At 39.2% G+C, this 12498-nt stretch overlaps 1 protein-coding gene across 1 annotated transcript in view; it reads left to right on the top strand.

Annotated features, from left to right (window-relative positions):
- The window catches only part of LOC148947172 (uncharacterized), a 238625-nt gene that overhangs the window by 48302 nt on the left and 177825 nt on the right, over positions 1-12498 (top strand). The window lies entirely within an intron of this gene.

The raw sequence follows: 12498 nt of genomic DNA, 5'->3' as shown, positions 1-12498 counted from the left end.
CAATTGCAAATGAAGATTTCTAGGGCCCTTTTAATAGTCGAAAGTGATTAAAGGGCAACTAGCCCCCCCCCCTATGCCCATTATTCCCCCAAACACATTCAATCAAAATTTTGAGATATCCATTTTGTTAAGCGTAGTTGATTTCCATATTGATAATATATTTTTGAGGAGGATATTCCCCCACTACCCTCAGGGCAAGGCTTTTAAGTTATGCCCTGGGGGCATATAAGGTTTTTATAGAAGGTGTTGTCGTAGAAACTTCAAAAAAGGCTCGTTCGATTGGAAATTCAAAGGGCTAGTGCCCTTTTCAAAAGTCAAAAGTGATTTCAATAGTCAAAAGCCAAAAGAAGGGCAATTGGAAATTCAAAGGCCTAGTGCCCGTTTTAATAGTCGAAAGTGATTGGAGGGCAACTAGCCCCCCCCCCTCCTACCCTCATTATTCCCCCAAAAAAATCCAATCAAAATTTTGAGATAGCCATTTTGTTCAGCGTAGTTGATTTCCAGATAGATAATATATTTTTGAGGAGGATATTCCCCCACTACCCACAGGGCAAGGATTTTAAGTTATGCCCTGGAGGCATATAAGGTTTTTATAGAAGGCGTTGTCGTAGAAACTTCAAAAAAGGCTCGTTCGATTGGAAATTCAAAGGTCTAGTGCCCTTTTTAATAGTCGAAAGTGATTAAAGGACAACTAGCCCCCCCCCCCGCGCCAATCATTTCCCCAAACACATCCAATCAAAATTTTGACAAAAAAATCCAATCAAAATTTTGAGATAGCCATTTTATTCAGCGTAGTTGATTTCCAGATAGAAAATATGTTTTTGAGGAGGACACTCTCCGTCAGCCCTCGAGGAAAGGGTTTTGAGTTACGCCCTGAGGGAATATAAGAACGATGTTGGCACAATGTACTATTTATTTTTTTTTTCTTTTAGAGCTGGGCACTTCATATAGAAGTGGTCGTCATAAAAACTTCAAAAGGGGCTCATTCGATTGGAAATGGAGAGTTCTAGGGCCCTTTAAATAGTCGAAAGTAATTGAAGGGCAACAAGCCCCCCCACGCCCTAAATTCCCCCAATCATATCCAATCAAAATTTTGAGATAGCCATTTTGTTCAGTGTAGTTGATTTCCCGATAGAAAATGTGTTTTTGAGGAGGACACTCCCCCAAAACCCTCAGGGCAAGGGTTTTAAGTTATGCCCTGGGGGTATAAAAGTTTTTTTTATAGAGGGTGTTGTCGTAGAAACTTCAAAACAGGTTCATTCGATTGGAAATTCGAAGGGCTAGTACCCTTATTAATAGTCGAAAGTGATTGGAGGGCAACTCGCCCCCCCCCCGAGGCCCATCATTCCCCCACACACATCCAATCAAAATTTTGAGATAGCCATTTTGTTCAGCGTAGTTGATTTTCAGATAAAAAAATGTTTTTGAGAAGGACACAACCCCACAACCCTCAGGGCAAGGGTTTAAGTTATGCCCTGGGGGCATAAAAGGTTTTTTATATAAGGCGTTGTCGTAGAAACTTCAAAAAAAGCTCATTCGATTTTAAATTCAAAGGGCTAGTGCCCTTTTTAATAGTCGAAAGTGAATGGAAGGCAACTAGCCGCCCCCCCCCTATGCCCATTATTTCCCCAAACATCCAATAAAAATTTTGAGATAGCCATTTTATTCAGCATAGTTGATTTCCAGATAGATAATATTTTTTTGAGGAGGAAATTCCCCAACTATCCTCAGGCCAAGTGTTTTAAGTTATACCCTGGGGGCATATAAGGTTTTTTATAGAAGGCGTTGTCGTAAAAACTTCAAAAAAGGCTCGTTCAATTGGAAATTCAAAGGGCTACTGCTCTTTTTAACAGTCGAAAGTGATTGGAGGGAAACTAGCCCCCCCCCCCCCGACGCCCATCATTCCCCCACACACATCCAATCAAAATTTTGAGATAGCCATTTTATTCAGCGTAATTGATTTTCAGATAAAAATATGTTTTTGAGAAGGACACTACCCCACAACCCTCAGGGCAAGGGTTTAAGTTATGCCCTGGGGGCATAAAAGGTTTTTTATATAAGGCGTTGTCGTAGAAACTTCAAAAAAAGCTCATTCGATTGGAAATTCAAAGGGCTAGTGCCCTTTTTAATAGTCGAAAGTGATTGGAGGGCAGCTAGAACCCCCCCCCCCTATACCCATTATTCCCCCAAACACATCCAATAAAAATTTTGAGATAGCCATTTTGTTCAGCATAGTTGATTTCCAGATAGATAATATATTTTTGAGGAGGACATTCCCCAACTATCCTCAGGCCAAGTGTTTTAAGTTATACCCTGGGGGTATATAAGGTTTTTATAGAAGGCGTTGTCGTAGAAACTTCAAAAAAGGCTCGTTCGATTAGAAATTCAAAGGGCTACTGCTCTTTTTAACAGTCGAAAGTGATTGGAGGGCAACTAGCCCCCCCCCCCCCCTCCTACGCTCATTATTCCCCCAAACAAATCCAATCAAAATTTTGAGATAGCCAATTTGTTCAGCGTAGTTGATTTCCAGATAGATAATATATTTTTGAGGAGGATATTCCCCCACTACCCACAGGGCAAGGATTTTAAGTTATGCCCTGGGGGCATATAAGGTTTTTATAGAAGGCGTTGTCGTAGAAACTTCAAAAAAGGCTCGTTCAATTGGAAATTCAAAGGTCTAGTGCCCTTTTTAATAGTCGAAAGTGATGGAAGGACAACTAACCCCCACCCCCCACCCCCATCATTTCCGCAAACACATCCCATCAAAATTTTGATACAGCCATTTAGTTCAGCGTAGTTGATTTCCAGATAGAAAATATGTTTTTGAGGAAGAAACTCCCCCACAAACCTCGAGGCAAGGGTTTTGAGTTACGCCCTGAGGGCATATAAGAATGATGTTGGCACAATGTACTATTTATTTTTTTTTCTTTTATAGCTGTGCACTTCATACGGAAGTGTTCGTCAAAGAAACTTCAAAAGGGGCTCATTTGATTAGAAATGGAGAGTTCTAGGGTCTTTTAAATAGTCGAAAGTAATTGAAGGGCAACTAGCCCCCCCACGCCCTAAATTCTCCCAATCACATCCAATCTAAATTTTGAGATAGCTATTTTGTTCAGCGTAGTTGATTTCCAGATAGAAAATATATTTTTGAGGAGGACACTCCCCCACAACCCTCAGGGCAAGGGTTTTAAGTTATGACCTGGGGGCGTATAAGGTTTTTATAAAAGGCGTTGTCGTAGAAACTTCAAAAAAGGCTCGTTCGATTGAAAATTCAAAGGTCTAGTGCCCTTTTTAATAGTCAAAAGTGATTAAAGGACAACTAGCCCCCCCCCCCACGCCCATCATTTACCCAAACACATCCAATCAAAACTTCGTGATAGTCATTTTGTTCAGCGTAGTTGATTTCCAGATAGAAAATATGTTTTTGTGGAGGACACTCCCCCACAGCCCTCGGGGCAAGGGTTTTAAGTTACGCCCTGAGGGCATATAATAACGATGTTGGCACAATGTACTATTTATTATTTTTTTTCTTTTAGAGATGGGCACTTCATATAGAAGTGGTCGTCATAGAAACTTCAAAAGGGGCTCATTCGATTGGAAATGGAGAGTTCTAGGGCCCTTTAAATAGTCGAAAGTAATTGAAGGGCAACTAGCCACCCCACGCCCTAAATTCCCCCAATCATATCCAATCAAAATTTTGAGATAGCCATTTTGTTCAGTGTAGTTGATTTCCCGATAGAAAATGTGTTTTTGAGGAGGACACTCCCCCAAAACCCTCAGGGTAAGGGTTTTAAGTTATGCCCTGGGGGTATAAAAGGTTTTTTATAGAAGGTGTTGTCGTAGAAGCTTCAAAACAGGCTCATTCAATTGGAAATTAGAAGGGCTAGTACCCTTATTAATAGCCGAAAGTGATTGGAGGGCAACTAGCCCCCCACTTGACGCCCATCATTCCCCCACACACATCCAATCAAAATTTTGAGATAGCCATTTTGTTCAGCGTAGTTGATTTTCAGATAAAAATATGTTTTTGAGAAGGACACTACCCCACAACTCTCAGGGCAAGGGTTTAAGTTATGCCCTGGGGGCATAAAAGGTTTTTTATATAAGGTGTTTTCGTATAAACTTCAAAAAAAGCTCATTCGATTGGAAATTCAAAGGGCTAGTGCCCTTTTTAATTGTCGAAAGTGATTGGAGGGCAACTAGCCCCCCCTATGCCCATTACTCCCCCAAACACATCCAATAAAAATTTTGAGATAGCCATTTTGTTCAGCATAGTTGATTTCCAGATAGATAATATATTTTTGAGGAGGACATTCCCCCACTACCCACAGGGCAAGGATTTTAAGTTATGCCCTGGGGGCATATAAGGTTTTTATAGAAGGTGTTGTCGTAGAAACTTCAAAAAAGGCTCGTTCGATTGGAAATTCAAAGGTCTAGTGCCCTTTTTAATAGTCAAAAGTGATTGAAGGACAACTAGCCCCCACCCCCACCCCAATTATTTCCACAAATACATCCAATCAAAATTTTGTGATTGGAGGGCAACTAGCCCCCCCCCCTCCGACGCCCATCATTCCCCCAAACACATCCAATCAAAATTTTGAGATAGCCATTTTGTTCAGCGTAGTTGATTTCCAGATAAAAAATATATTTTTGAGAAGGACACTACCCCACAACCCACAGGGCAAGGGTTTAAGTTATGCCCTGGGGGCATATAAGGTTTTTATAGAAGGCTTTGTCGTAGACATTTTAAAAAAGGCTTATTCGATTGGAAATTAAAAGGGCTAGTGCCCTTTTTAATACTAAAAAGTGATTGGAGGGCAACTAGCCCCCTCCCCTATGCCCATTATTCCCCCAAACACATCCAATAAAAATTTTGAGATAGCTATTTTGTTCAGCATAGTTGATTTCCAGATAGATAATATATTTATGAGGAGGACATTCCCCCACTATCCTCAGGCCAAGTGTTTTAAGTTATACCCTGGTGGCGTATAAGGTTTTTATAGAAGGCGTTGTCGAAGAAACTTCAAAAAAGGTTCATTTGATTGGAAATTCAAAGGGCTAATGGCCTTTTTTATAATCAAAAGTGATTGTAGGGCAACTAGCCCCACCCCCAAGCCCATCATTTCTCCAAACACATCCAATGGAAATTTTGAGATAGCCATTTTGTTCAGCGTAGTTGATTTCCAGATAGAAAATATATTTTTGGAGGAGGACACTCCCCCACAACCCTCGGGGCAAGGGTTTTGAGTTACGCCCTGAGGGCATATAAGAACGATGTTGGTACAATGTACTATTTTTTTTTCTTTTAGAGCTAGGCGCTTCATATGGAAGTGGTCGTCGTAGAAACTTCAAAAGAAAAGGGGCTCATTTGATTGGAAATTGAGAATTCTAGGGCCCTTTAAATAGTCGAAAGTAATTGAAGGGCAACTAGCCACCCCACGCCCTAAATTCCCCCAATCATATCCAATCAAAATTTTGAGATAGCCATTTTGTTCAGTGTAGTTGATTTCCCGATAGAAAATGTGTTTTTGAGGAGGACACTCCCCCAAAACCCTCAGGGTAAGGGTTTTAAGTTATGCCCTGGGGGTATAAAAGGTTTTTTATAGAAGGTGTTGTCGTAGAAGCTTCAAAACAGGCTCATTCAATTGGAAATTAGAAGGGCTAGTACCCTTATTAATAGCCGAAAGTGATTGGAGGGCAACTAGCCCCCCACTTGACGCCCATCATTCCCCCACACACATCCAATCAAAATTTTGAGATAGCCATTTTGTTCAGCGTAGTTGATTTTCAGATAAAAATATGTTTTTGAGAAGGACACTACCCCACAACTCTCAGGGCAAGGGTTTAAGTTATGCCCTGGGGGCATAAAATGTTTTTTATATAGGGTGTTTTCGTAGAAACTTCAAAAAAGGCTCATTGGATTTTAAATTAAAAGGGATAGTGCCCTTTTTATTAGTTGAAAGTGATTAGAGGGCAACTAGCCCCCCTCCCCCCTATGCCCATCCTTGCCCCAAAGACAACCAATCCAAATTTTGATTTAGCCATTTTGTTCAGCGTAGTTGATTTCCAGATAGATAATATATTTTTGAGGAGGACATTCCCCAACTACCCACAGGGCAAGGATTTTAAGTTATGCCCTGGGGGAATATAAGGTTTTAATAGAAGGTGTTGTCGTAGAAACTTCAAAAAAGGCTCGTTCGATTGGAAATTCAAAGGTCTAGTGCCCTTTTTAATAGTCGAAAGTGATTGAAGGACAACTAGCCCCCACCCCCACCCCAATTATTTCCACAAACACATCCAATCAACATTTTGTGATTGGAGGGCAACTAGCCCCCCCCCCCTCCGACGCCCATCATTCCCCCAAACACATCCAATCAAAATTTTGAGATAGCCATTTTGTTCAGCGTAGTTGATTTCCAGATAAAAAATATATTTTTGAGAAGGACACTACCCCACAACCCACAGGGCAAGGGTTGTAAGTTATGTCCTAGGGGCATTTAAGATTTTTATTTAAAGCATTGTAGTAGAAACTTCAAAACAGGCTTATTCCATTGGAAATTCAAAGGGCTAGTGCTCTTCTTAATAGTCGAAAGTGATTGGAGGGCAACTAGGCCCCCTCCCCTATGCCCATTATTCCCCCAAACACATCCAATAAAAATTTTGAGATAGCTATTTTGTTCAGCATAGTTGATTTCCAGATAGATAATATATTTATGAGGAGGACATTCCCCCACTATCCTCAGGCCAAGTGTTTTAAGTTATACCCTGGTGGCGTATAATGTTTTTATAGAAGGCGTTGTCGTAGAAACTTCAAAAAAGGTTCATTTGATTGGAAATTCAAAGGGCTACTGGCCTTTTTTATAATCAAAAGTGATTGTAGGGCAACTAGCCCCACCCCCAAGCCCATCATTTCTCCAAACACATCCAATGAAAATTTTGAGATAGCCATTTTGTTCAGCGTAGTTGATTTCCAAATAGAAAATATATTTTTGGAGGAGGACACTCCCCCACAACCCTCGGGGCAAGGGTTTTGAGTTACGCCCTGAGGGCATATAAGAACGATATTGGTACAATGTACTATTTATTTATTTTTCTTTTAGAGCTGGGCACTTCATATGGAAGTGGTCGTCGTAGAAACTTCAAAAGAAAAGGGGCTCATTTGATTGGAAATTGAGAATTCTAGGGCCCTTTTAATAGTCAAAAGTGATTGGAGAGCAACTAGCCCCCCCCCTCACACCCATCATTTCCTCAAATACATCCAATCAAATTTTGAGATAGCCATTTAGTTCAGCCTAGTTGATTACCAGATAGAAAATATGTTTTTGAGGAGGAAACTCCCTCAAAGCCCTCAGGGCAAGGGTTCTAAGTTATGCCCTGGGGTCATATAGGGTTTTTAAAAAAGGTGTTGTTGTAGAAACTTCAAAAAAAGCTCATTCGATTGGAAATTGAAAGGGCTAGTGCCCTTTTTAATAGTCGAAAGTGATTGAAGGACAATTAGCCCCCCGCCCCCACGCCCATCATTTCCCCAAACACATCCAATCAAAATTTTGAGATAGCCATTTTGTTCAGCATAGTTAATTTCCAAATAGAAAATATGTTTTTGAATAGGACACTCCCCCACAACCCTCGGGGCAAGGGTTTTGAGTGACGCGCTTGGGGCATATAAGAACGATGTATGCACAATATACTATTTATTATTTTTTATTTTAGAGATTGGCACTTCATATAGAAGTGGTCGTCGTAGAGACTTCAAAAAGGGGCTCATTCGATTGGAAATTGAGAGTTCTAGTGCCGTTTTTAATAGTCGAAAGTGATTGGAGGGCCACTAGATCCCCCCCCACCCATCATTCCCCAGAACACATCTAATCAAAATTTTGAGATAGCCATTTTATTCTGTGTAGTTGATTTCCAGATAGAAAATATGTTTTTTAGGCGGACACTCCCCCACAACCCTTAAGATATAGGTTTTAATTTAGGCCCTGGGGGCATATAACGATTTTATAGAAGCTATTGTCATAGACACGTCAAAAAAGGTTTAATCAATTGGAAATGCGAAGGGATAGTGCCCTTTATAATAGCCGAAAGCGAGTGGAAGACAACTCGCCCCCCACCCCCCCCCCCCCCCGCCGCCCATCATTTCCCCAAATACATCCAATCAAAATTTTGAGATAGCCATTTTGTTCAGCCTAGTTGATTACCAGATAGAAAATATGTTTTTGAGGAGGAAACTCCCCCAATCCCCCAAGGGTTCTAAGTTATGAGTAGGGATAGGTCAATCTAAGGAAGAGGGGTAATAGGAAATTACTGTATCAATCTAAGGAAGAGGGGTAATAGGAAATTACTGTATCAATCTAAGGAAGAGGGGTAATAGGAAATTACTGTATCAATCTAAGGAAGAGGGGTAATAGGAAAGTACTGTATCAATTAAAGAGAGAGGGGTGATAGGACATTGCTGTGTCAATTAAAGAGAGAGGGGTGATAGGACATTACTGTGTCAATTAAAGGTAGCAGACAGTACCCCTTTTTAAATTAATATCTACATGAGGGCAGGCAGCCAGTGTAGCTAGAATGCTTACAGGAGGGGTGTCCCCCCATATAGCTATAATATATTCGAGCAGATTGTCCCCCATATAGCTATAACAGTTTCAAGCAGGTGTTAATTAAAGGTATGTTATGTTACTGTTTTTATGGCTATTGTTGTTATGTTATGTTGATGTTGTTATATGGTTGTTGTTGGTTATGTTATGTTAATGTTGTTTGATGGCTATTGCTGACATGTTATGTTGATGTTGTTTCATAGTTATTGTTGTTATGTTATGAAGATGTTATTTTATGTTGATGTTATTTTATGTTTGTTATGTTATGTTGTTTGATGGTTATGTTATGTTGATGTTGTTTCATTGTTATGTTATGTTGATGTTATGTTATGTTTGTTATGTTATGTTAAGGTTATTTGATGGTTATTGTTATTATGTTATGTTGATATTGTTTCATGGTTATGTTATGTTATGGTGTTTATGTTATGTTAATGTTGTTTGATGGCTATTGTTGTTATGTTATGTTGATGTTGTTTCATGGTTATTTTGATTTTATGTTATGTTATTTAATATTTTTATTTGGGTGGTTCTCAACTAAGTTCAGTATAATACACAAGTACCATTTGAACAGTGTTGTAAGGTTCCCTAACCCAACCCCAAGGACCCCCTCCCCCTAACTTTTTGCCCCCCAATTAACCCTCCTCCCTCCACCCCCCTCCGACCCCCCTCCCTCCAACCCCCCCCCCCTCCAACCTCCTCCCTCCAACCCCCTACAAACCCCCTCCCTCCACCCCCACCCTATACTCCCCCCTCCCCCTCCACCCTCCAAGTCCCCCCCCCCCCCCAACATTTTTTTTTTTACATTTATTTTTTTTCAACTTTTTTTTTACATCTAAATCATATCAGAAAAATAGAATGAAACTTTTGATTTAAATTTTTTTTATTCATAGATATTAATAAGGTGTAATATACTATGCGTCATTATTGGAATAAAAAAAAACTTCCTTTACAATAAGTTGTTGTTTCGTTTATTTGTTAGGGGCACACATTTTAGACAATGGAACGCATTTTTTATTAACGTCATTACATTGATATCTTTGAAATAAGAAATAAAATGGAATGTGTATGCTGGTCATTATTTTTTTTTTTTATCAAGTAGAACAGAATATTTTTTGTGCGCTAGTTTGCTAGCAGTTTCATGAGGAGAAAGATAAGTTTAAATGTTTCACGAAGAGAAAAAACCAAAATGAACTTTGAAACACCTTCAGAATGTAACTGTGACAAGGTAAACCACGACAAAAGACTACTGAAATATTCCAACTCTTACATTTCAACGAAAAAAAAAATTAACTTTGAAACATTTTCAGAATGTAACAGTGACAAGGTAATCCACGACAAAACACTACTGAAATATTCCAAATCTTACATTTCAACGGAAAAAAAAAAAAAGAACTTTGAAACATCTTCAGAATGTAACAGTGATAAGGTAAACCACGACAAAACACTACTGAAATATTCCAACTCTTACATTTCAACGAAAAATCTAAAATGAACTTTGAAACATCTTCAGAATGTCACATACAAACACACACACACACACAAACACACACACACAAAACACATAAACACACACACACAAAAACACACACACACAAAAACAAACACACACAAACAAACACACACACACAAAAACTCACACACACACACACACAAACAAAAACACACACACACAAATACACACACACACAAACACAAAAACACACACACGCACACACAAACAAACAAACAATTACAAACAAAAACACAAACACACCAAAACAAACTAACAAAAACACACAAACACACACACAAACAAACAAACACACACACAAACAAACACGCACACACACAAACACACACACACAAACACACACACACACACACACATAGAGACACACACACACACAAACAAAAACACAAAAAAACACACACACAGAAAAAAACACTAACACAAACACACACACACACACACACAAACACACACACAAAAACACACACACACAAACACACACACAAACAGACAAACATACACACACACGCACAAACACACACACACAAACACACACACTCAAAGACAAATACACTTACAAACACTCAAAAAAAAAAGAAAAAACCAAAAAACAACCACACAAACATACAAACAAACATAAAAACACACACACAAACAAACACACACACACACACACACAAACACAAACACACAAACATAAACACACACATCACCACAAACAAACAAAAACACAAAAGTACACACAAACAAAAAAACACACACACACACAAACACACACACACACACACAAACACACACACAAACACACACACAAACACACACACGCAAACACACTCACAAAAACACAAACACACACAAACAAACACGCACACAAACATACACTCACAAACAAACACACACAAACACACACACACACAAACGCACAAACACACCAAAACAAACACACACACACACACACACACACACAAACACACAAAATCATACACACACAAACACACACACACACTAAAACACAAACACACACACCCAAACACAAACACGCAAACACACACACAGAAACACACAAACACACATACACAAAAACACAAACACACAAAAACACACACAAACACACAGACATACACACACAAACACATACACACAAACAAACACACAAAAAAACACAAACACACAGACACACACAAACACACACACAAACACACACACACATAAACGCACACACACACACACACATACACACACACACACACACACACACAAAAACACAAACAAACACCAAAAAAAAAACAAACAAAAAATAAAACACAAAAACAAAAAATAAAAAAAACACAAAAAAAAAAACACAAACACACACACACACACACACACCCACAAACACAAATACATAAAGAATGGCTGAATGATGGCCGTCTAGCCTAATAATTTTGAGACCGTCTACCCCAATAATTTTGAAAGGGGCAATTAAAGATTATTTTATTATTTTGTTTCTTGTGAGGACATTATTTACAACATAATCAATAAGTTGTCGAGAGAGATTCGAAGGAAGAAGAATTGGTTAGGCGGCTGAAGGAAAGACAATGGCAAGTAAAGTGTCTGGTTCGGATAAAAGAAAGTTGCTCATTCTAACAGCACATGGTAGAACAATGCGCTCTGATTCAAAAGTGAAGTTCTCAGGCAACGAAAGTATGGAAGAACAATTTATCATACTGACAAACTAAATAAACCAACTGAAGGTTAAAACAAAACAGTGGACTGACAAAATCGAAAGGGACTTGGACTTAAGAATCAGCCAAGAAGTTGAAACAGCTGTTAGCAAACTGGGTGCTGTAAATCAGAAAACAGAACAGAGTGAGTCCACCATCGAAAATATCAAAACGGAGATTTACAATAGTCTGTCGCTCGATCTTGAGAAAATGGTGAAAGACAAGTTCTGTGAACTTGACCGGCGTTTAAAATCCCTTGAGAAGTCCGTTTCCGAAATCGATCTAGCTACTAATGCTGTGAAAACATCAGTCAGGGAAATTAAAGTGACAATAGACAATCACAATGAGACCCTTGCACAAGCGTCGCTAGGTAACCAACTGATATTTTTCGGCCTCGAAGAAGATGTCACAACGAACACTGTTATCAAGGAGAACGTAGAAAACAAACTTATGGAACTATGTGCGCAGATATTTCCGGGCATTCCTTTAGATGCCTCTGATATTGTCTTTTCCCGAAGAATAGGACGCATAGGGTCAAATCTGCCAAGACCGACTGTAGTGACACTTTCAAACCTTAGAGTTCGGTCGCATATTTAAAAAAATAGGAAGCAGCTCAAGGGGACTAGAATGTCTGTCACTGAATGCTTAACAAAAACTAAACGTGAGTTATTCGCATACGCAAAAACTGAATTTGGACTGAAAAATTTCT

The sequence above is a fragment of the Artemia sp. Qi Xiang Cuo genome, chromosome 11 (genome assembly GCF_049724085.1).
Source record: "Artemia sp. Qi Xiang Cuo chromosome 11, ASM4972408v1, whole genome shotgun sequence".
Lineage (NCBI taxonomy): Eukaryota > Metazoa > Arthropoda > Branchiopoda > Anostraca > Artemiidae > Artemia > Artemia sp. Qi Xiang Cuo.
This window is presented reverse-complemented; position numbering and strand designations above follow the sequence as displayed.